The sequence below is a fragment of the Megascapheus bottae genome, chromosome 22 (assembly GCF_031878675.1).
Source record: "Megascapheus bottae isolate mThoBot1 chromosome 22, mThoBot2.hap1, whole genome shotgun sequence".
Lineage (NCBI taxonomy): Eukaryota > Metazoa > Chordata > Mammalia > Rodentia > Geomyidae > Megascapheus > Megascapheus bottae.
The window spans coordinates 23,874,712-23,900,761 of record NC_143530.1 but is presented as its reverse complement, the minus strand read 5'-3'; the positions used below and the strand labels follow the sequence as shown (position 1 = coordinate 23,900,761).

At 41.1% G+C, this 26,050-nt stretch overlaps 1 pseudogene; it reads left to right on the top strand.

Annotated features, from left to right (window-relative positions):
- Window positions 1-1,628: 1,628 nt before the first annotated feature.
- On the top strand, window positions 1,629-24,236 carry LOC150048368 (iron-sulfur clusters transporter ABCB7, mitochondrial pseudogene; annotated as a pseudogene).
- Window positions 24,237-26,050: the final 1,814 nt, after the last annotated feature.

Below are 26,050 nucleotides of genomic sequence, written 5' to 3'. Positions count from 1 at the left end.
TCAAAGCTTGGCTCTTCTAATGTTTGTGTTCCCTTGAGCAAGCTCTGTCCTTCAACCTGTGTTTCTTATCATTATAAAGTATATTCTAGAGGTTATTATAAGTGATGTATTAAGTGATATGGGGAAAGTACCTGACAGAACCCTTGACACTTTACCGCATGGTGGCTTACTTCCTGCCAATCTCTGGTCTAACCCATCTCCCATGAGTAGTGCAAAGAGCTCTTCTCCCCAGCTTATGTGGACTTCTAACAGGTAATTGCTAGAGTCATGATGAATGGATTTTTTTTTCCCTTTTGGCCCAGCATTTCTCAGACAGCACATATGGCTGCTCTGAAGGAAACTACAGACATTTCCCATGCTGTGATATGAGACTAGAATAAAGTAACAGGTTCTGGGTCCTGTTTGCATTTAATCAGAAAGTCCAGTCAAATATTCCTTATTGAGTAACATCTTAGTTTCCTCTGTGAAAACATCAAAAGAGAGGAAGGATGTATTAATTTATAATGTTCCAGGGTTGAGTCCACAATCCTTGGCTTTCTTCAGACTGACTTTGGCAAAGCAGCGCCTCTCACGGTGAATCAGATGCAGCAAGGAAGAAGGGCTGGGATTAAGACATATCTTTAGAGGGCTTGCTCCATATAAAACACTCCTTCAACTAGGCCCTACCTTCTAGCTCCCACCGCTTGCCAATTAAGGAATGAGAGCATTGGTTAGATAAGAGACATCAAAGTCCAATTACCCACCACTTGCCAATTAAGGACTTAGACCATTGGTTAGATAAGAGACATCCAAGTCCAATCATAAATCCCCAAAACCCAGTAGTTAGCAATCAAGTTCCAAATCCATGAACCTCTTGGGGATGGGGCAATTAGCTTATTTTTTCCTCCCTCCCTCCCTTCCTCCCTCCCTCCCTCCCTCCCTCCCTCCCTCCCTCCCTTCCTTCCTTCCTTCCTTCCTTCCTTCCTTCCTTCCTTCCTTCCTTCCTTCCTTCCTTCCTTCCTTCCTTCCTTCCTTCCTTCCTTCCTTTCTCTCTTTCCTTTTTTCCTTCTTTCTCCTTCCTTCCTTCCTTCCTTCCTTCCTTCCTTCCTTCCTTCCTTCCTTCCTTCCTTCCTTCCTTCCTTCCTTCCTTCCTTCCTTCCTTCCTTCCTTCCTTCCTTCCTTCCTTCCTTCCTTCTTTCTTCAGTTGTGGGGCATCTCAGAGGAAGAGCCACCACAGCCAGACGGTCTGCGTTTGAAGCTTGGATACCGCCGGTGAGGGTCAGAGCGGGAGGATCTGGACTGGATGCTGGAGAGTTGCAAGGAAGTGTTGGCCTTCGTGCCTGGTCCTCTGAGGCCGCAGCTCAGTGCTCTTCCCCTCCCCGGAGTCTAGACAGGCTCAACCAGTACCGAGTGGTCATTTCCTTCCCAGAGGCTGCCCGCAGTCTAGATGGGCCGCCTGCTCCTAGGGAAGATGTTGGAGCCGACCATGAGGATGCACTTGGGAATTCTGCTGAGGACTCCATCGACTCCACAGCCTTCGGGTCCCAGGTCTGCAGCTCTGGGAAACTCTACTGGGAGCTTATGGCAATGATTGTTCTACCTGGGCTGGAGGAGTCTGTAGGGACTCTGCTGTAGGGAGAGCTCTCCCCATGGACGCATCTGAGGACATGTTTCTCCTCCTAAGTATGAAAGCCAACTTCGACCCCAGATTTTTCACCACTTCTCCACTGCTGTCTCACTCACTACATGGGGACGCCTCCCCACCTGTTGGAGTGTTTCTTGATCTGGACAGTGGGAGTGGGAGTTCCCTTATCTGGAGATAACCCAACGTCACTCTCCAATTTCCTGTCAGGCCTGTTCTTCACAGGGGAACCCAGTCCAGTGAGTAGGGAGCCTTTCCAGGTGTTGGGAACTCCACATCAGAGAGCCTGTCTCACAAGTTACCATCATCCCATCCCAATAACAGGCAAGCGAGGTGCTCTATGGCCTGTCATCTCAGCTATGGGGAAAGGGTGAACAGGAAGCTCTCAGTCCAGGAGAGCCTAAGTGCAAATACCAGACCATCTTCCAAAAACAATACAAACAACAAAAAAATTAAGTTGCAGAGTGTTTGCCTATCATGCACAAATACCTGGGTTTGATTCCTTCATACCACAAATGTAGACAAAGGAAAAATTAAAAAAAAAAAAAGCATAGGGCTGGGAGTTTTGCTTAGTGGTAAGAGTGGTTGCCTGTTATGCCCTAAGACCTGTGTTTGGTTCCTTGGTGCCACATGTATATAAATAGCTGAAGTGGTGCTGTGTCTCAAGTAGGAGAGCACTAGCCTTGAAGAAGCCCAATGGCAGTGCTTAGGCTGTGAGTTCAAGGCCCGGGAAAAGCAAAAACAAATAAACAACAACAAGAAACAAATGAGGACATTGCTCAAGGGGTAAAGTCCCTGCCCAATAGTGGTTCCTAAGGAATCATAACAATAAACTGTAGGATGACCCCCCCCATTTACTTAGCAGACAGTAGCTCAGCTACTCTGAACCCACAAGTTACAGTGGATGTTTACTTCAAGGTTGCCCACCTTCTGGTGGAAATGCTATATGCTATAAAGTGCATAGCACCAAAGTAAGAGCTACAAAGAAGTAAGGAATAAAGAAGAAAAAAAAAAGAAAAGCCTTTTTGCAGTGCTCCACAAACCTCACTTTATGGGTAAAGGGTGAATGGGAATTTCTGAGTCCAGGAGAGCCCAAGCACAAACACAAGATCATATTCCAAAAACAAAAGCAAAAATATAAGGGTCTTGGTGATGGCTCGTTGCCCAACCTTCATTTGTGATAAGTTCCAAGTATAAACTATAGGATGATCTTCCCATTGACTTAGCAAACACTGGCTCAGCTACTCTTTAGGACCCACAAATTACAGTGGATGTTTCTATGGATGTTACCCACCTTTTTCTGGTGGAAAAGTAATGAAGTGCTTATAAGCAAATGAAGTGATTCACATAAATAAGGAAAAAACAAATAAAAAAAAGAAAGGAAAAGAAAAAAATAAGGAAAGAAAACCTTTTTGCAGTGCTGGCCACACACCTCACTTGTACCTACAATGGACCTAGAGTGGCCACAGTGAAAGAAGTGGTTAAAAGCTTTTCTCCTAGGGTCAGGAGTTTGGCCTAGTGGTTAAAGTGCTTGCCTAGCATGCACGAAGACCTGGGTTCGATTCCTTGGTACCACATACATACAACAAAGCCAGAAGTGGTGTTGAGGCTCAAGTGGTAGAGAAAGTCCAAGGACAGCGCTCAGGCCCTGAGCTCAAGCCCAGGACTGGCAAAAAAAAAAAAAAAAAAAAAAAAAGCTTTTCTCCTAAAGGGGAAATTAAAGTGCTGTTGATTTAACTTATTTCCAGCTCCTATTGATATGTAAATAAACTTGCCTAAAGTGGAAGTCATGTGCAAACTCTTTTCCATGCCCTTCCCCTTTAAGTATAAACAGAGTGCAGGTCTGACACCTAAGTTCTCTAAAAATGGGGTTCCTCATAGTACATTGGAATTCAGGAGAGTTTGGTGTCCTGGAAGCTACTATGCTCCAAACTTGTAGAAGGTTTACTTAGTAATCTCCCAGGAGAAGGCAGCTTTCAGAGATCATACCTAGGCTTGGCCTGTAAACCCTTATTTACAGGATCTATTTTCCCCTAAGTTCCTGGATTCTGGAGCCTTTTGGGAAGCATTTGTCTGAGCTTCAGGGGAGGTACACTTAAGTGGAAGTTAACAAATTTTCCCTTTAGCATTTTCTAAGTAGGTTATTCCTGACACTGACAGACTGTATGCTTACAATGAAATATGAGTTAGAGGACAGAATGAAATTTAAGGAAAGAGGAAAGATAACCTTTGGGATCAAAATTCATTACAATTACTATTCAGTATTGGTTCTATGCTTCTGAACATAAACTAATTTTGCACTTAGTTAAAATTATGTTGCTGGCTGATGCATATAAGGAACTGTTATCACCCAAATTCTTTTGCAGTGCGGGTTTCCATGTTTCCCTTGCTGTTGGAGAAGGGCATGTGAAGATGAAAATCACTTTCCCTTTCAGCATGAATTATGTTGGCCTTTCTTATTACTTCATTTTTCAGAAATGGAAATGCTATCCCAGTGTTTAATGGGTGCTTCACATGTTATTTCACGGACCATTAACATAACTGGACAATACAATTGATGTTTAAAAATCCCCTATTTAATCCACAGAAGGTGTGACCAGAATGAACCCAGGACAGAAGAAGGTGGCAGGAAGGTCTTGGGACAATATGTCAGAGTAGTCCTAGGCACAGCAAGTGACCTTTTGCCTTCCTACTTGCAGAATAGTAATTATAGCAGCTGTCACCTAGGGTCTAGATTTAGTTCCTTATTTAGTCTTCAGGTGAATCGATGAGCAATACTGTCCCCACATGAAGAGGAACCTGTGGCTAAGTAGATTACTTAGGCCTTTTGCCAGAAAGGTCATGGCATGAGCAGAATCACATATATTGATATTCTAACCAAAGGGAGCTAGAATGAGATTGCTTTGGAGATGGGACCTTTAAAAAGATAAAGTTTAAATGAATCATACAGGCGAGACCCTACTTTAATATGCTACATTCTTCTTAGTTGTTTATTCATTTATTTGCACTCATTTGGGAATATATTTCAGGGCCTTGAAAGTGCTTAGTGCTTAAGCCACAGCCTAAATTCTTTGGTTTTTGGTTTATTCATTTATTTTTTCAGATAGTTTCTTGTGCTGAGTTCTGTCCAGGTTGACCTCAAAACATATTGTCAGCTTCTGCTTTTTAAGTAGCTGGGATTACAAACTCTGACACCACACTTGGTAAGTATGCTATGTTCTTGTAAAATAAAAAAAAATGGCGGGCTGGATATGATGGTTCACTCCTATAATCCCAGCTATGTGGGAATTAAACATAGAAGGACCAATTGAAGTCTGAGGCTGTTTAAAGTGTACATAAAACCGTATTTTATCTTAAATGGTAACACAGAGGCCCCAAGTTCAATACCAAATATTGGAAGGGAAAGAAGGAAAAAAATAGAAAGACATGCATAGGGAAGAAAGTGAAGGATCCATCTGAAGGGAGAATGAACTCTCAGGAGAAACCATGGTGAAGTCAATGGATGGTAGAGTTCGTGGGGGAAAGTCTGAATAACCGGGGGTTCTGAGGCCAGACTGAAAGAACAGCATCTAATATACATAGCCGTGGACAAACTAACAGACTTTAACTTGTGCCTGGCGTGGTGAATTCTGATGCCAGGACTACCCCCAAGGCTGTGGCTCTCCCTTTCTTTACCCCAACTCTCATCTCACCAATACTCTCACCATTTACCACCCCAGTCATTACTTTAGCAATGCAGCAGAGCCAGGAAAAGATACAGGCTTTGTGATACACAAAGTTTATAACTTGAGCAGTTCCTTTTAAGGAAAAGAGGACAAAATGAGAACTGGAGTCTCAGTAGAGACTTAAGCAAATATGAAGGCATGGTGCTTCATGGATGTAACATTTGATTTTGGTCACTTTCCCTTTGAATACTGCATCAACTATTGAATACTACATCAACTATTGATCATGTGCATTCAATATTTTTAGTTTGTTTGTTCTTGTCTTGAGAGTAAACTCCTGCAAAGTGGGGGAGATGACTTCACATACTGGGCACTAATAACTATGATTTAGATATAATAATCAGTATATTCCCTGGCTTATAAACAGAATTCAAGGCACACCTTCAGTACCTAATATCCCTGGCCTTCACAAGAGGGTTGTAGAACTGTGACAAAGGGCATATAATATGAGGAAAACACAGATGTGGGAGTCACAGGTAAAGTCCCATGGCAACAAGGCATGCCAATGGGAAAGATGACATGGAGAGACAGGCAGGGGAAATAGTAAACATCAGAGCAAACAGGAAGCAATTTAGCTCACCCATATTTGGTCAATATAACATTTTCAGCCACCAGGCTTGCAATTATGTTTACATTTAGTCATAGAAACTTAGGAAAAAAGTTTCAATTTCTTGCTCAGGCAAGTGTAAGGCTTGTACCTGCTCTGTGTATCAAAACAGTAGTATCAAGCACCAGTATTGGATAAAGGGGGAGATAATATCTTGAAGTGATATTTCTGCCTTGAGCAGAAATGTTCTTACTAGAGATTGCTAAGGCTATATCAAATGGCTGGTGCATTGGTTTTTCAAAGGTCTGTTTAGGGCATCATCCAAGCAAGCTGAGCAAGTTGGAGGCCCTAAGTTAAAACCTTAGCACTGTTGGAAAAGAGAAGTGGGGGGTGGGAAGCTGAGAATGAAACCTATGGCTAACTTTGCCCATGCTAAGCAAGTACTCATTGAAACACATCCTCCAGCACAGCCCAGGAGTTGAAATTATCCAGTCTTGCTGTAATTGTCCTGTCAGATTTTAAACTCTATAAATTAATGATAGAGATTTCCAATAAGTAGAATGGCAAACTTAAATGTATTTCTAGGAGAGATGAGAGATCTACTTAGATCAGTGATTGGCAAATGTCTGTAAGGAGAGAGTAAGATTTTTAGGCTCCACGTGGTGCACTGTCTCTGTCCAAAGTATTCAGAGCTGCTCTTGTGATACAAATGCAGTTTAGAAAACATGTAAGGGGTTAGCATGGCTGTGCTCTGATAAAATCTTATAGATATTGAATTTTGAATTTCCAATCAATTTCTCATGTTGTAAAAATATTGCTTTGGGCTGGGAGTGTGGCCTAGTAGTAGAATGCTTGCCTAGCATGCATGAAGTCCTGGCTTCAATTCCCTGGTACCACATACACAGTAAAAGCTAGAAGTATGTTGTGGCTCAAGTGGTAGTGTGCTAGCCTTGAGAAAACTCAGGCCCTGAGTTCAAGCCCCAGGACTGGACAAAAACAATTGCTTATTTTTCTTTTTCTTCAACCACTTAGAACTTTCAAAGCCATCACAGGCAGACAGAAAAATAGGGTGGGTGGATTTGCCTATGAAGCCATAGTTTGTGAACCCCCTTATTTAGAACAATAATCAAAATGTTGCAATTAAAGGAGATTCACATCAAAGTTTTTCATGTTGGTCAAAAGGACAATGATTGAGTAAATTAGAGTATAATTACTGCTGAAATTCTTTACAGTCAATTAACATAGTCTAAAGACTGTGTAGCAACATGGAAAATGGTATGATAAATTGCAAGATGAAAAAGCAGACTCCAAAATTATGTCTACTCTGATTCTAACTATGTTGAATGAGTCTTGAATAAACTCGGCACAAATTATGTATGCACAAGGATTGAAAGGGAAAAATGAAAGCTGTTTGATTTGTAGGAAGTTGAAACTGGGAGTAATTTGTTTTTACTTAAATGTGAGCATGAAGCTTGCCTCTAATTCTCAGGTTCTATGATGCCATTTGCACAGCTATTCTGCTCAGTCATTCATCAGGCAAAGAGTCTTATCCCTGTCACACACAAGGAAAGAAGATTGAATTTAGGTTGGTCGGAGGTCGGAGAGTTCTAAGCAATAATTCAGTTAATTATCATCATCACATCATAAACAGCCCTATACTTATTATCTAAAATCAACACCATGGTGCATATTACAGTCCGAGATCCTGAAGCTCAGAATTTTAAACAGGTCCCAGTAGCAATGGCATCCCTGTACTCAGCAAGATCTGGATGCTTTCAAGTGATTTCAGTGTCTGAGTGCGGAGGACCTACCTCTGAGATAGCTTGTCCATGCCTGAAGGATCATTCCGAAGACTGTGACTTTATTTCCCAAAGCTGTCATAATAAAATACTCCAAAGTGGAGTAGATTATCACAGCAGACACCTATCATCTGAAAGTTCTGGAGACTGAAAGCCTGAGATCAAGGAGTTAACAGGTTCCCTGCTCCTCTCCAGCTCCTGGATTATTGGCTGGCCATTTTTGTTACACCACATTGATCTCTGCCTACACATCCACAAATTGTCCTCCCAGTGTTGTTTCTGTATCTCTGCCTCCAACTTCCCTCTTTTATTTTTATTTTTTTTGCCAGTCCTAGGCTTAAGCTCAGTGCCTGAGCACTGTCCTTGGACTTTCTCAAGGCTAGAGCTCTACCACTTGAGCCCCAGCAACACTTCTGGTTTTTTTCTATGTATGTGGTACCGAGGAATCGAACCCGGGTCTTTGTGCATGCTAGGCCAAACTCCCGGCCCAACTGCCCTCTTTTAATGAGAACATAGAGGTTTCTAGATGGGTTCATATCGTTGACTTCATCTTCACTCAATCATCTACAAAGACCTTTTTCCAAGTATTGCCCATTAACATTAGGGACTTCAACCTTTTTGAAGATACAGTTAAGCTGGCACATCTGGACTCAGTGAGAACTGTCTGCCACAGTGCCTACACATGCCTCCTGAGAAGAAATACCCTCAAAGTGAGCATTACAACTGGTCCAGGCAAAATAGCTTTGGAAGTCACTGAATTGGCAGACATAGTAATAAGATTGGCATATTCTCTACATAAGAGAAAAACCAAAGAATTTGATACTACTTTCTAAAAAGCAGACTTCATTTTTGAAAGAGCAGTTACAGGTGGAGAGAGAGGTACAGATATTTCTCTGGATCCCCACACCCTCATGTACAGCCTTTTCTCTTATCATAGAGTAGCCCATTTGCTGATGACTCTACATCCAACATGCCATTGTCAGCTAAAGCCTAGAGCTGACACTACGGCTCCTTCTTGATGTAGTAATTGTTTATTTAAACAAATGTATAATGGCATGTACTTACTATTATAGTATAAGTTTTTACCATTATAGTTTTGTTGCTCAAAAATTTCCTCTGCTTGCAGACAGTTACAAGTACTGTCCTAAATAGAGAGTTTTAACCTAGGGTTTATGGATTTGGGGTTTAGAGTTGGCTTCTTCAGCCTTTATTAAGCTACAGAAGTTGTGTCCTAGGCTTTTTAAATTCATGTCCTGTTCCCTGTGGCCTGGTCCTCATTGCTCACTCTGCTTTACAGAGTCTAAAGGGTCTACGACCTACAAATAATTAAGAAATACTGGAATATTTGAGTCCATCTGTTGTTTCCTCCCCTTCTCTAATATGAAGAAAATGTTTTCTGTCTCTAGCTTGGCAATAGAGATGGCCTTTCTCCTTCCCCAAGGCAGTTTCTGCCATCTGCCAAATGACATTGTTCTGCGACCCCAGTGTCCTTGAGAAGCCACACATCTGTCTTAATGTGTTCCTAGGATGCTCTAGGTCCTCAGCAGAAAGAGATGGAATTGAAAAGCAGCCTCTGCCTATACCCCCAGCTCACCCCAGCCAATTAAGTACCCATATCCTGTGGCAGTACAGCGCCTTCCAGTTCTTCTTCCCATTACCTCTCTGAAGCATTCTCTCCCTTCTGATCCTTGTCTGTTGTCATTCCTTTATGAGAATGCTCATTACTATAGAGCATTATTAAAGCATTATTGGTTACATTATGTTATTTGGCAATGCATTCTTACAGCAGACTGTGCAATAGATGTGCAGAAAGTGTTAGTTACATGAATGGGTGAAATTAGGTATAAATAGATGAACAAATACCTCTTCAAGTTAATAGGATTGTCCCTTTAAAACAGAAGGTTAAACAGCGAGTGCCACTAAACACAATACACACTCACATTGGGCACTATTGGCTCATGTCTATAATTCTAAATATTCAGAAGGCTAAGAACTAAGTATCTAGGTTTGAAACCAGATGAACAAACCAATTCTTGACTCATCTGCAACTAACCAGCAAAAGGCTGGAAATAGAGACACAGCTCAAGTGGTAGAATTCCTGCATCAACAAAAGGGCTAAGTGGGAGTTTGAGGTGCTGACTTGAATTTCTAATACTGGGAAATAAAGACACACCTAAGTACATGCACAGCTCTGCTCACCGCAGAAGGCTTGTGCTACAAGAAGGAGAAGGGCCATGCTATCAGCAGCTGAAACAACATAAAATGGAGCAGCGAGTTGGTAGGTCTAGCAAGATATTTGGGTGTGAATGCATGCATTTTCTCAGCATTAGAAGAGAGGATGGGACTGGTAATTTGTTAATTGGATTATGTCTTTTTTGGGGAATATATTGCTGAGAAAGAATTAGAAAAATGAGAGGACATAGGGCCTGGGACAGAAGCTTTAAGAGACGGCTAGAAATGCAAGCCAGCAGGGAAAGATGGCCAAAGGACAGAGAAAGAGTAGGGTGTGTAGTTGGGGGATGTTGGGGCATTGAAGCTGATATTTGTGTCACATGGCTTGTGTGAGAATAGCTCAATTTATCAAGTGTTTCTGGGAAACCAGGCAAGCTAAGCACAGGCCACAGCTGTGAAATCTGCTCTTTTGCTAAACTTGGAGACAATGATTTTGATTGCACTGATGACAATAGAGGTCAAAGATGAAGGATCCAGTAGAGACAGAGAGATAGGAAACATATTGACCAATTATAACCCCTGTATACAACAACCTAATAAAAGGAAGTAAATAGCAAGTGGTTTAGCCAACAGTAGAGGTGATATGGAATGGAAGGAGGGGAGTGTTATTTTTAAATCCTTAGACAAGACAAGCCACTCTCCAGTTTGTGGCATTAATGAGGTATGACATGAAGTGCTATCAGATAGTATAGCTAAAGAGGAAAGGAAATGCCTCTGCTGCTTTGCTGGGGAAAGTATAGGAAGAGTAGAATCCCCACTAGGAAATGGAGAAAAGAAACCTTTCCCACTGTTTATCCCTGGAGGAAGGATGAGGGAGCCAGAGAGAGTGGGAGCCCTAGCTACTGTGGTAGAGGTGTTGAGATCTATGGACTGAGGGTATTTCCTATTTTTGTGCAGTAATTAATGCTTTGTTTTGCGGCTTGTGGAGATTAAAGGTAAGAGTTTAAAGGAGTGGAGAAATTCACATGTATCCTGTGGATTGAAGAGCTACCTCATTGGTTTGCTTCAGATTGGTGACCAGGAACTGACAGCAGGATCAATCTACCCATCTGGCAGCTTTTCTCTAGCAGAGCTTGGCATCTGTTCACAGACAAGGAGCCAGTGCCCAGCTCTAGTCATTCAGGCTGCACGTGTGTTCAGGTGGTCATGACAGAAGGGCAATGGGCAAGGGAATCAGTGAAGAGACTGAGCCAGGAAGATCCTCAGTGATTGATGGTTGGGTGGGGTGGGGGATCTCACAATGATGTCATGGTTAAGAAGCAAGTAGGGCTGACTGCAGTTACTGCCACGATGAGGAATAATCATGGAATTTAGTGGTGCGGGGGTGCTGAGTGGTCTACCATGTGTAGAAATGTCACTACAAAGAATTACCCCTTCAAAATTGCCAATTTCCCCAGTGATCACTGATGAGACCGAGAGCTGTATTTAAGATGACAGGGCAGGCAGGTTTAGAGGATGGAACTGTTGTGAAGACCAGAGTACATGGGCAGGGAGGAAACAGTGTGCAAGCAGACAGGTTAGGGAAATAGGGAGCATCTTTCTCTGTCCTTGTAGAGATGAACCATTCCCACATAAGAGGAGATGCCCCTGTTGTAGAGATTTGAGAAACAAAGCAAAGATGGTGAAGCTGTGCTGAGATATACCAACACTGTAGATGACACAAGAGAGAAGAGCAGGAGTAGAGGAATTCAGCTTCTTCTAAAGGGCTGCCACCTGCAAAAGGAGAAGGAAGAAAGGAGGATCGTACAGGAGCAGTGTTAGCCTGAGGAGGATCTCAGAGCAAAACAATCTACCACAGAGGTCCCCAGTGACAGCAAGCTGGGCAGCATTGGGCTACCACCATGGCTTTGAGTTGAAACCACGGCCTGTGTGAAGATGCAGCACATGGTAGTTTGATCAGCTACCCATCCATCAGGTTGCCTCGAAGCATCCGCTTGGTAATGCTCCAAGAAGGCCACCATATAAGGTTGCTGACATAGTGTAAGCTCCTTACGATCAGGCATATATATTGACAAATTATATTGAAATCTTTTTGTTTTGGTGGTACTGAGTAGGTAGATGCTTTACCACTTGAACCATGACCTCAGTCCTTTTTGCCCTTGTTATTTTTCAAAGAAGCATGTGTTTGTGTTGTAACTTGGATCATGATCCTTAGATTCACTCATTCTATAAAGTTGGGATGACTGGTGTACCTCATTGGGTTAGGTTTTTTAATTTGTTAAGATGGGCACTCATGAACTTTTAGACTGGCCTATCACTGTAATTTTCCAGATATCTGCCTCCTGAGTAGCCAGGATTATAATATGAGCCATTGTAATTGGCCTCAACTTAAAAAGAAAAGCATCAATCCATTGTACTCAGGGGTTGCACTACAGTTTGTCCATACATGGTTGCAATGCACTTTAATCAAATTCACTGTATTACTGTGTGTGTGTGTGTGTGTGTGTGTGTGTGTGTGTGTGTGTGTGTGAACTAGGACTTGAACTCAAGACCTCACACTCCTTGCTTAGCTATTTTTGCTCAAGGCTGGCACTTTACCTCTTAAGCTGGTTAATCAAAGATGAGAGTTTCAAGAATTTCTCTGCTCAGACTGTCTTTGATCCATGATCTTCACACCTTAGCTTCCTGAGTAGCTAGGATTATCCACATGAGTCACTGATACTTGGCTGGTGGCTGCTTTTGATATTATTTGTCCAGAAGTGGATTAGATACCATACCTGGCAGTAAGGAGTAAGTTGGATGATGCAAGAGAAAGTATTTTTCAAACTGGAATGTATCTGATAGAGCTCAGTATTGTTCCTAAGGCACAGGAAATGTGGTCAGTAAGACAAATATTTATAAAGCCGAAAGCACAGTCTTATTTGGTGCAGAAGTATTAGAGTGATCACACCTATCTGACCTTGATGCCTAGCACATTCTCCTTTATTCCAGCAAGGATGATTGGTAATGGCTCTTCCAGCTGCAAAATTGTAACCTGTATGGGATTTCTCTCAGCTATTGAAACCCCAACAGTTTACCGTTGTCACCTTCACAGGATAAGGTATTTGACAGGGCCATATCCTAATAGCTTATGGGACTTGTTAGAGAGGAGAACAATGAAACCTGTGAAATGCCAGGACCTGCATGAATCCCCTGAGTGCCTTAGAAGGAAGATCTAGCAGAACAGCAGGGTTCTGTGGCCCCACCGTGCCATCCCTGAGGAATAGGACAATTCCAGGCCCAGCATACTGCAAGTAGAGACTTGACACCATGCCAGATCCTAGCTGTGCAGCTCCTTAAGCTGAGTAATGAGACCTAGCTTATTGGGAGCCTTTAACTGCATAGTGTAATGTACAACATGTCTCTCTAGAGACATTTTCACAAGCTTGGAAGGAAAAGCAAGCTGTATCCTCTTCCAGGCTGAGAAGACAGGGGTTTAGGGGTTCGGGATGGTGGTAATGGAGGGTAGGTGCACTCAACTTGCTCTAGTTCTCATCTCTTCAGTTCTTGCTCCCCACCCAAGAAACTAGTGCTCTACCACGTGGGCCACACTAGCTCATTTGCTGTTTAATTGGAGATAAGAGTCTCATGAACATGATTTCACTACTGCTTACTACCACCTTTTATTTTTTATTTTATTTTATTTTTTTTTGCCAGTCCTGGGCTTGAGCTCAGGGCCTGAGCACTGTCCTTGAACTTTCTCAAGGCTAGAGCTCTACCACTTGAGCCTCAGCACCACTTCCGGCTTTTTTCTATGTATGTGGTACCAAGGAATCGAACCCGGGTCTTCGTGCATGCTAGGCAAGCACTTTAACCACTAGGCCAAACTCCCGGCCCCCACCTTTTATTTTATTTAATTTTTTCCATGCATGTTTTATTGCTCTTATCAAGGTGATCTACATCAGGGTTATAGTTATGTGAGTGAGATAAAGAGAATATTTCTTTTTGGACAATGTCACTTGTTCCCTCACTCAGTTTTTCTCTCCTACCTCCACCCACAAGTTGTACAGTTTATTTTCAACTGTGTTCAGTGAGTACCACTGGTGCATTTGTTCATCCTTTGTCCCTCCATTTCTGTGCCCTTCTCACCCTTCTTACCTTACAGATGAACAAGCAGACAAGGCAAAGAGGAAAGCAAAGAAAAACAGCAACAAAGAAAAAAAAACCTTCCTGTTTTCATTTCCTGGAGTTCATTTCTATAAATACTATTTTATCTGCTCAGATGCATACAGGCATTGAGCCTTTGTGTTCCTCACCTAACAGAATCCTCCTTTGGTCTCACTGTGTGTGAATGCCTGGAGATCTGTATAATTTATCATAACCCAGTATATCTTTTTTTAACTATCCAGTGTGTTTCCTTGTAGATTTATATGCACCTTCTAGCTACCACAAATGAGGGAAACCATGCAACCTATGTTTCTCTGGGTCTGGCTTACTTTGCTTCATGTAAATTTTTCCAAGTTTTTCCACTTTTTAAACCTGCACACTCATGGAAAAGAGCTTTTTTTTCCTCACAGGATAAACTCTACCAGGCTTGCAGACAGGATAGGAACAATCAATCACAGCACCATTGGCTCATGGGAAGACTTCTTAAGTCAGGTTACACTTCACAGAGGCCAAATGTACTCAAATGATCACATATCATGTGCTTGTGAGAGACACCGTGTTGTGAGGACAATGTGACTATTATTTAAATGATCCCGAGAAAGTAACATTGAAATCACACCCACCTGAAGAAAGTCCATTCGCCTTCCACTTAAAACAGGACATATGTACAAATACACACATGTTTGAATGTATGTACAGTGATTGGCAGAGCTCTAAGGACACAAAGTTGCCTTTGAAGTAAGGTGGCTGAGCCCAAGTAAGGAAACTGAGTCATAGACATGCCAGCACCTGCCCAGGTACTGGAGACTGGTGTCTTCTCAGCCTTCCCAATGCTGAGAGGAATTCTCTATCCAGTGCTGGAGACCCTAATGGTGAGAAAAGGTTATTCATGAAATGCAGATGCCTAGCCTCAAGGTGACCAGAGAGGGCTCTACTTATAAGAAAACGAAACTTGACATATGGAGATTAAGATCTGGTATTTTAATAAAGACTCCAAGATTAGAACCTGCAAAGAGTGGCTTCTGTATATTCTGTAAATTCTCATAATACCTCGGATTCTAATTTATCTTAATTGTGTTTCAAGCAAAGAAGATGACCTGCTACTGGTCAAGAGATTTGATATTGGACTCTTGTAGGGGGTCTGCTGTGGCCCTCTGATGTCTGTAGGACAGGTCATCAAGATGACCACGTGGAGAGCCAGGGCCTCTTGGCACCACTTTAGTTCTTTGCTCTCTCCAGTCTGGAACCTCTTTCATGAACATATCAGTGCTGTGGCTACTCTCCACTTCAACAACACGAGAGTCCTACCATGGGGATCCCACTGCCACCTTCAGAGTGTGGAAAGAAACCTGGCTGTGGCTTTCCAAAATCTGGGTAGCAAGATGTCTCTACAACCTCTCCTTACCTGGAACCATACAAAAATGGGGTTCAAGGAAACCTGGTTCCACATGAACTTTATTGGACATCTGAACAGCTTCCAGTTTGAAATTTTCCTTCCCATTTTTGTGGCATATTATTTTTCCCATAGTAATGCGTATTTGTTTTTCCTTTCTCCTTTTAAGTTTATCTTCAGAAAAACAAATTGGAGTGACTATAAATATCTCCCTGCTTCATCTCTCTTGCTCAGTACCTGGGGCAATGTACTACACACAGAGGGGCACCATTTTTCCTTCACTTGCTAATTGACAAAACTGAAATGTCCTCTTTATCTTTGGCATGTCCTCCAGATCTTAACCTTTCTGGATTGGTCTCTTCGATGATTTGATCAGGTCCATTGTTTCTCTGGAATTCAAGGTTCACTGCTATTTTCTATGAGAAATGTAAGCATTGATTCCAACACTCTTATGTTCTCACTTCTTGTCTGAGGTAGGAAATCCATCTGTCTCAAAAGATGGGTGTTGTTCAGTATCCAGGCTGTGTCCAGGACAGTCCTTTCCATGCACAACACACCATTTGGCAACATTTTGCTTTTCTGGAATAATTTTTTCCTTTGATTAAACACTGTCATTGAAGGTGTGACTAATTTGCAGCAGTTTATGGATATGGGGAGAATGGGAAGCAGAGTTGATCAAAGGCTGAAAAGCAGCTGGTTGAATGTAGCAAGCCCAGCTGGAGCTGAGATCCCAGAAGATGCAGAACTACTCTCTGGATGAAGATCTCAAGAGAAAATTCTAACTGTGTGGTCAGGGGACTATTGGTGCCACTTTGTGGCAGGGCAACTTAGTCGTTGGGGTCTTCTTGCTTCCTTGCATATCATCCAATTTCCTCTGAGAGACTCATGATAATCCTGTCCCTGTTCTCTCTACATTAAAGGAATCATCTTTTCTTGCATGTTCCTGTTGGGAAGGAAAGAAGGAAATGACTCTGATCTGGCGAGATCCACACCAGATAAAGGAGGTTTGACTGTTAGTCTTCCTAGAGGTCATACTGAATGTGATCCGAATGACATCCCAGGAACCTGATCTAGCTTCTCATAGCTCTTACTACTGTTAATTGCTAAAGACATTTAATCTGACCTTGTGGCAAGCAGATGTAGTTCAGTCCTCTTCTTCTGTTGTTCATTTAAAAAGCTTCAGCCTTCTCCAGTACCCAGTGCCAGTGTTGCTCTGCAGTCTCCTGGATCAGGAGGAATGTGGCTCATCTGACTCTTCCTCAGTTCTACTCTGCCCCTTTCACACCTCTAACTCTATAGAAACCCTTAAAACACCAGGGTTTTTCTGTTTGTAGGATAGCCTAAAATATTAGGCTTGAATATTATTCAAGATCAAGGACACAATCTTGGAGCTATAAATACAATTACATAGACATAAAAATCTATGATGGGATATATACTCTATAGACATAATGTTCTATAGATAGATATGTATCTATGACATGCAAACTCTCAGCTCAATTTTAATTTTGTTCTTAAATTTATGTGCCAGTGAGCGCAAGCAGAGATCCCATTCTTGAATACTTATTTGTTAAACTTGACGTTTGAAATATGATGTAAAAAAATCAATGCTAAGAAAGTCTAAAAAATATCAGATGCTGGTACAAAGGCTTTGACTGGATTGTGACTAAATGTTCTGTATTTTGAACGTGGTTGTCCATAAACTGTACCGTGAGTGGTTCCAGAACTGTGAGAAATAAATTTTGTTCTTTATGCTATTCAGGCTGTGGCATTTTGCGATGGTAGAAATAGTTGACCAATATAACCATTGTGGTGCCATAGTGGATACACACACAGACACAGACACAGACACACACACACACACACACACACACACACACACACACACACACACACACACACACAAACATACAGTGCCAGGTGCTCCGCACTTTTGTGTTCTAGGAACTGGCAAGCAAATCAGGCTGCTTGTTCAATTCTTTGTCATGCCATTGTGCTACAATTTGCTCATTAAGTCAGTAGTCCATAGGAGTAATCTAGTTGTTTTGAAAAATATCCATGTCTAGGCCTTATCCTCGGAGACTCCTAAATGATTTCAAAGGTGGCATGGTACCGGAATTTTCTTAAACTTGATTTTAATTTTTTTTATTGTAATTAGTAAAAGGGTTACATAATATTTGCCAAATAGAAGGTGCATTAATTCACATACATTGATACCCTTTCACATGTCTTGGTACCCATTTCCCTCCCCCCCCCCCACACACCCTTAAACTTGATTTTAAATCACCAGTTGAGTACATCTAATGTATAAACGAACCATTGCTTCCAGTAGGGACAAGAACAGGGTATGGTCAGCTTGTCCTACTGGGGGAAAGAATACACTCAGCTGTCTCTGTGTTTGGTTGTATATGAAAAGGTTTCCAATAGTTAGACAAGGTCTGGAAACACTGACTTCTTTGTAGAGATGAAAAGGGAACAGGAAATGGGCAGGTTATCTGTCTGCAGACATTCTGATTGGCTCTGGAGGTCTTGGTTCTTATGTAGTTTATATGCCCAAGAATTTCCCCATTCAGACCGTGGGATAAGACCCTTAGCTAATTGAGAAAGAAAGCCCTTACTGGAAATTCCAAACCATAACACGTGCAGAAGGTGTCCCAAAATGATCCATACCAGCCACTAATCAATTCAATCCCCCTCTCTGCTTTCTCCTGGACCACATCTCCCAGAAAGGTGCTGAATTGCATTTACTCTTTTGTTGTGCAGTGCCCTTCAAGGGGACAAAGCTGCTTTTATGTCTCTCCATGGGGATTTCTGAGCTTCCTCTCTCATCCTGACACCAGTCAGAAGACTCTCAAAGAAGGATTTTTAAATAAAGACACTAAAAGCTTCTTTTGTTCATTTTAATTTGTGTTTACATTTATATTTACAATTTAGGCTAAAGTACATTGCATCCTTTCATTCTCTCCTAGAGCTGTGGTATAGTTTTGTCCATACTCTGAGGAACCCAAGGAGGCTCTTATTGATTTATCTAGTCTACTCAAAGATTGTGAAGTGGCAGACAAGCCACTGAATTGGATTAAAGATCCAAGAGCTACAAACATCCTGATTCTGTGATACTTTGTGGTAGGAACAAGAATTTACTCATGTAGTAACCCAGGTGTTTCAATCATTCATGTAGTTCTTACAGAAGCCCTATCGGAATAAATATTATTCTTATTTCATTTTATAGTTGAAGAACTAGCTTTTAAGACATTAAAAACTTTGTCCAAGGTATGAACAGTATTAGACTTGGGACTTAAGGTCTAGCCATCTTACCCTATGGAAAGTCTGCTTATCACCATTTCATGGGAGATAAAATTGAGTTGTGTCTGGTTAGCCTGCAGGAGGCTTCTGAGCAAGAACAAAGCACAGTTTGCTCAGCTGTTGAGTCTCTCAGTGGATTTTGTTTTGCCTTTCAAGATCATGTAGGTTCTCTGCACAATAGTGAGGCATCTCAGCACTGATGACATCTGATAGGCTGATGGATTTGTTCCTAGAATTTCCACAATTGCTGCCTTAGCTTTAGAACAGAACCTCTCTCTGTGTCTCTCTCTCTGTCTCTTTCTCTTTTAGCCCTTCAAAGACTTTTCCAGAAAGCACTTAAACAGGCCTAAAATTACATGTAAATTAGAGAACTTATAAGGAAAAAAAGCTTTACATTTTCCCCTTTTTCTTTTGACAACAAAATATAAATGTGAGTTCTTTTATACTTTTGTCTGAACTGCTCCCCGCCCTTCTCCAATGCTAACCTCACAATGATGTGCAATAAAAAAAAGGGTCACTGGAGTTTTACAATAGCTCATCATCATTTATATTTAAGAGCACAATAAAGTCTCAGCAATGTTAAAAAGTGACATTGCTAAGTATAGAAGGGATTCTCTACCAATGGGATTGATCTTTGCAACCCAATAGCCCTTGTCTTGGTTGATTTGGTTAACCATAGACTTGAATTGGCTTTCCTAAGCAGTTTCTTATAGACTACTGTTCTCAGTCTTGACAAGACCACTAAGAGTTGGATTGAAATTGTAGTTTTTGATCAAGGGCACAAATTGGCCTCTGCTTAGTCAAAGGAATTAGTGGACTTTGCCCAAGAGTAGGCGACATAAAAAACTCCAAGGGTTTCAAAATACCTCTCTTTTCCTCCCATCTTGGCTCATTTTGCCCAAGTTATCTGCAACAAATTTATTCCCAATATTTGTACTTATAAAATACACCTCCAAAGTTCAGCCATGTGATTTCCATTTTCCCTTCAAGTATAAGAATGCAGTGTAAGAGGCTCTGAGGAAATTGTCAAGATGTCTTCTATCTGTACCTGTGAGTTAAGAGTGGCCATGTTTTAGACCTTAAATGTCTAAAACATGGTACTTGTGTGTCCTTATTTAGGATTGGTGTCTTGGCAGATGAGTTAAGGGGAGGATTTAGGATAGGTTCTAGTCAATATGGTTTATTCAGTTTTTGTTTGGTTTTGTCCTAATAAAAAGAGAGGGAAGAGATACAGAGACAGGAAGAACTCTGTGTGGTTTTGGAGGCAAGTTTTCAGTGCTATGTCCATAAGCCAAAGAATGTCAAGGATACTGGCAATACCAGAAGGTAGGAAGAAGGCATATGGCACATTCTCCCCCTAGATTCTCTTCAGAGATCACAAGGAAGACTTACAGTCACAGGACTGGTAGAGTCAGTTGCTACTGTTTTAAAAACACTCAATTTGGGATGATTTACAGCAGCTCCAGGTTACTCAGAGAAGGAAGGAGAGGCTAGCACTGGTGTCTAGATTATGAGTTTCTATAAATCTAGGAAGTAGACTCTGAGTTCCTTGTTGGCTCTAGGTCAGAGACAACAGCCACCAACAGCTCTTGGTGAGTAACTTGTCAGCTAGAGGGTTGTTCCCCTGAGAAATGCTCATGCAAGTCGATCAGAGTTGATTGATAAGGCTCTGGGAAGTTACCTTCAGTAAGCCTTGGGGTCCCAAGCAGAACAGCAAAGGATCAGGTACTGAAAGAGAAGACAGGCCAGCTTTTTGTACCCAGAGCCAGTTTCTTCTCTAACTAGAGACAAAACCCTTCAACTCTCTGTGAATCCAAGGATAAATGGTCCAAGGTTTGTTCCTTGCTTATCTGATCTTGCAACACTCTGATTAGGGTTTACTGATAATATCCATTGTAATTTTTAGCACCTTTAAGCTTTGCCTATTTCTGTTTATGGCTGCCCCAGAAGATAATTAAAAGACCCAGTTGGTTACCTTTTATCTGTTTATTACCTCCTAGGGCTGACTAACGGCAATGATTTTTTTTTAACTGTTTCACAGGACTGGATGTGGGAGTCTTGAAATCAAAGTGTCAGCCCAACAGGGGCAAGCAGCCTCTCAAAGGATCCAAAACCAGCTCAGGTCTCCCTCTTTCTAGCTTCAAGCATTTGAGTGGATGACTTTTCTCCAGGTGCCTCCCCTCAGGTTATTTGTATTCTTCAGATGCTTTTCTGTACTCATTGCTTCTGGAAAATATATTGAAGTCTCTCTTTGCCAGGAAACAGAATCAAGGCTAGATCCAAAGCAGCTTTATTCCTCCCCTCTCTAGTATGACCCAGCCATACAAAGGTTTTCATTACAGGTCTTTTATTTTCTTAATCTGTACTCTGGAAGTCAAAGGACAGGCTTGCTTGGGCTTATCCTCTGTCATTACTGGTCAATTACTTTGACCTATTGACTTTGCATCTGGCCAAGGAGTCCATTATTTCCTGGGTAGCTTCAGTTATACTGAGCAAATGTTGATTTAACCTACTGGTCTCCAGATGCTATAATGAGGTCCACTCCATCATAGGCTAAAGGTTTTGTTTATTTATTTAGTTATTTTATTTTTATAATGAAGAACACTTGTTTACTCTCTGTGGTTCAAAAGGTAGTTAGGGAAAATTGCAGTGCTACCACTCCATATGAATCAATCAGTAAAAATTGCTACTTTCAGACAAGTGGCAATAGTGCTTACCATTTCAAAAGTGCAGATACTCTAACCCTTCCCCCCAGTTTCCTGCTATGTACTTATGATCTTGTGCTGTCCATTATTATGTACATTAAATAATAATAGAGAAAGTTAATTGGGTCTGCATAGTGCCGTTCTTTTCAAGACTTCACATGCTTCTCTCTCGCTATCTCTCTTTTAATTAAACAAGTACATGTCCAGACTTGTTCTACCCATTTTGTTTTTCCTGTGATCATTTTAAGAAAACGTTTTGGTGAAATGCAAACGTTTTCCACATTCAAGATCTTTACAGCTTTAAAGTTTGAAATAAAATAGAAGACATGAGGCAAAGATACTTTTTGATCCACTGAAGACTTAAAAGGAAATTCTAGGTTCAACGCTCAGCACTGAAAAATTAATTAAGATTAATTAACTAGGGGCCGGGAGTTTGGTCTAGTGGTCAAAGTGCTTGCCTAGCATGCATGAAGACCCAGGTTCGATTCCTTGGTACCACATATAGAAAAAAGCCGGAAGTGGTGCTGAGGCTCAAGTGGTAGAGCTCCAGCCTTGAGAAAGTCCAAGGACAGTGCTCAGGCCCTGAGCTCAAGCACATGACTGGCAAAAAAAAAAAAAAAAGATTAATTAACTAAATGAAATGGGAAGGGTTAGGAATGTAGCTAAGTAGTCTAGCACTTCTAGCATATGTGAGGCTCTGAACTTGATCCAAAGACTGGCAAGAATGAATAAATAAAATGCATTCAGCATTTCTGTTTCGGCCCGAGTCGGCTGAGGAGGTCGGGTCAGTGTGGTGCGTCAGGAACTGCTGGAAACCACCAGATCCCAGAATTGTTAAGAAATGGTACTTGGCAGAGATGGGGAAAAGATAATTCACGACAGTTATTAGATTCTGCAAAGGCTCTCCAGGCATGGCCACTGATAGACAAGAGAACATGTTGGCATGGTCACGCAGGAGGAGGACTCCACACAGACCCAAAAGAAGGGTTAAAAGATGTTGATACTTGGAAAATCATAAGAGCAATGCTTTCTTATGTGTGGCCTAAAGACAAGCCAGATCGACCAGCTAGAGTGGCTGTTTCCCTGGGATTTTTAGGAGGTGCAAAGGCCATGAATATTGTGGTCCCCTTCATGTTGAAATATGCTGTAGACAGCCTCAACCAGATGTGTGGAAACATGCTGAACCTGAGTGATGCACCAAATGCAGTTGCAGTTGTGATTGGCTATGGTGTATTGAGAGCTGGAGCTGCCCTTTTTAATGAAATTAGAAATGCAATATTTGGAAAAGTAGCCCAAAATTCAATAAGAAGAATAGCCAAAAGTGTCTTTCTCCATCTTCACAACCTGGATCTGGGTTTCCACCTGAGCAGACAGACTGGTGCTTTATCTAAGGCTATTGACAGAGGAACAAGGGGTATCAGTTTTGTCCTGGGTGCGTTGGTATTTAACCTTCTACCCATCGTATTTGAGATGACTCTTGTCAGTAGTGTTTTGTTTTACAGTTTGCCTTAGTAACCCTAGGAACACTGGGAGCATATACAGCCTTCACAGTTGCAACCACCCGGTGGAGAACTAAAATTAGAATAGAAATGAACAAGGCAGATAATGATGCAGGTAACGCCGCTATAGATTCACTGCTGAATTATGAAACTGTGAAGTATTTTAATAATGAAAAATATGAAGCACAAAGATACGATGGATTTTTGAAGGCTTACGAGAATGCTTCATTGAAAAGTACCTCTACTCTGGCTATGCTGAACTTTCCAAAGTGCTATTTTCAGTGTTGGTTTAACAGCTATAATGGTGCTCGACAGTCAGGGAATTGTGGCAGGTACCCTTACCATTGGAGATCTGGTGAATGGACTGCTTTTTCAGCTTTCATTACCCCTTAACTCCTTGGGAACAGTATATAGAGAGAACACCCTGTTTACTTTGTTCAAGGTAGACACTCAGATCAAAGACAAAGAGATGGCATCTCCCCTTCAGATAACACCTCAGACTGCTATAGTGGCCTTTGATAATGTGCATTTTGAATACCTTGAAAGACAGAAAGTCCTCAATGGAGTATCTTTTGAAGTTCCCCCTGGAAAGAAAGTGGCCATTGTAGGAGGTAGTGGGTCAGGAAAAAGCACAATAGTGAGGCTGTTGTTTTGTTTTTATGAGCCTCAAAAAGGAAACATTTACCTTGCTGGTCAAAATACACAAGATGTGAGCCTAGAGAGCCTTCGGAGAGCAGTGGGAGTGGTACCTCAGGATTCTGTCCTCTTCTGTAATACTATTTACTACAACCTCTTATATGGAAACATCAATGCTTCACCTGAGGAAGTGTATGCAGTGGCAAAATTAGTTGGACTTCATGATGCAATTCTTCGAATGCCACGTGGATATCACACCCAAGTAGGGGAACGACGTCTCAAGCTTTCAGGAGGAGAAAAGCAGAGAGTTGTAACTGCACGAGCCATTTTGAAGGACCCCCCAGTCACTGTCTATGATGAAGCCACTTCATCATTAGATTCATAAGGGATGTGGTGAAACACAGAACTTCTATTTTCATTGCACACAGATTATCAACAGTGGTTGATGCAGATGAAATCATTGTCTTGAATCAGGGTAAGGTAGCCGAACATGGTACCCACTACAATTTACTTGCTAACTCTAGAAGTATCTATTCAGAAATGTGGCATACACAGAGCAGCCGTATGAATAACTATGGTAACCCTAAATGGAAGACACAGAAAGAGAGTACATCCAAAGAGGAGGAAAGGAAGAAACTACAAGAAGAAATTATCAACAGTGTGAAAGGCTTTGGAAACTGTTCCTGCTAAGTTATACAAACTTTTCTTCTTCCCTCCCTCTCTACCCCTTGCTCCCTTCCTTCCTCTCTCCTTTCGTCCCCTCCTTCTTCCCTCTCCTCTTTTTTTCATACTACACATTTGCACTGAAGCAGAATTGTTTAGTTAAAAATCATACATTCCCGCTTGCTATAATCCTTTGAAGTATGACTTATTCATAGGAGACTTTGAGTTTTATACCCTTCAATCTAATATGGCTTCTATGTACCCAAATTATTTTCTTGCTATAGCCCTTCTTGTGCTCAATACATAAGCTTTGTTACTTTTTGACTTTATTATTCTTTTTGGAGTTCTGACATCCATTTGATATCCATAACCAGATGAATCAGATCATTTTTTTCAAATTTTTGTAGTTTCTAAAATCCTGTTTATGCTGACAATTTGTAGAGAAGGGGTTTTTTTCTTAAAATGAAAATAAAAAGAGAACAGTATAGGTTTGTTGTTTCTTCTCTGTCCCCTCCAATTGACATACTTTATTGATAGAAATAAATTTATTTATGAAACAAATTAAGGTTAGGACTTGTCAGAAATAAGCATTTATTAGTTTGGATGTCTTCAAAAATACCTATGCTTACAGTGTTTCCAGCTGTGTACTTTTAGGAAGGAAAACTTTTAATTCTCATGTTGAGGTAGAGAAGCAAAATGCTTTTATTTCAAACCAATTTATGCACCCAGGTATGATTTGAGAGTTTGTATACTGGGAGTGATCTGAAAAGTTTTGGAATGGCCTCTTCTATTTCCATCTTAAGTGCGCTGATTTTTACTATCTGGAGTTATTCAAGGAAGTAAGTAGGTTCAGGATGAGTCTTTCTGAGCTCTTACCAAGATATCAACTTTATAAGGTCTTCTCTTCCTTTTTCAGCAATTTAATGAGTTCCTTTAAGCTTGCTGAAACAAGGAACCTAAGCCATATAGTTAAGTTCCACCTGAAATACAAAGAGAAGACCAATCTTACCTGCTAGGATTATTTTCAATGGTATCTGTTCTCTTAGACAGTTCCTTTCTGGAGCCAGACTTGATTGCATGCACCTGTAGTTCAGAGAGCTTAGGAAAATGAGGCAGGAGGATCACTGAGCCCAAGAGTTTGAGGCCAGCCTACATAAATAGTGACATCCTGACTCTCAGAATTTGTTTTTTCAATGTATATTTCCTTTGTTTGACAGTAACCATTCAGTCTGAAAACTTACATAGCTCATGAATGAATGGCCCCATAACCATAAGTAATGAGGTTTTCTCAGGAAACGTAGTAAAGTATTTGTTTTATTGGTTTATGGTTTTAATGTGTGTTGAGTGATTTATTGACATAGGAGAGATTAATTATTTTTTAAATTTGTCAGCATTTTTGGGTAACTATCTGAACTTGTCCAACAGAGTGAATACTTTTGTTGCATAAAGGCAATATGCTAAGTAACTTGAGGCCAGTATTTTATAGGTAGCCTTTGATACTAAGAGCGATGCTGCAACACAGAGGTGCATAATCATCTGCAAAATGAGGCTGTTTTGCTTTTTGACATATCTTATTCTGAAGCCATAGGTATTAATGCTATGTAAAGATAAAACAGCACTTTCATTGAACAAAGCAGTGACATTATTACAAAGGATAAAACCTGGGTAGAAATGTTGCTTCTACATTAATGCTTTCTATACCTATCCAGTGATGCTGGAAAGAAAAAAGTTTAGCTTAGTTGCATAAACAAGTGGATAAAAATTAAGTAATCATTACTGATAATTCTACTTCAAGTGTTTATAGTGCTGTTAGAAGCCAGCAATTTTGTGATGCAGGGAAA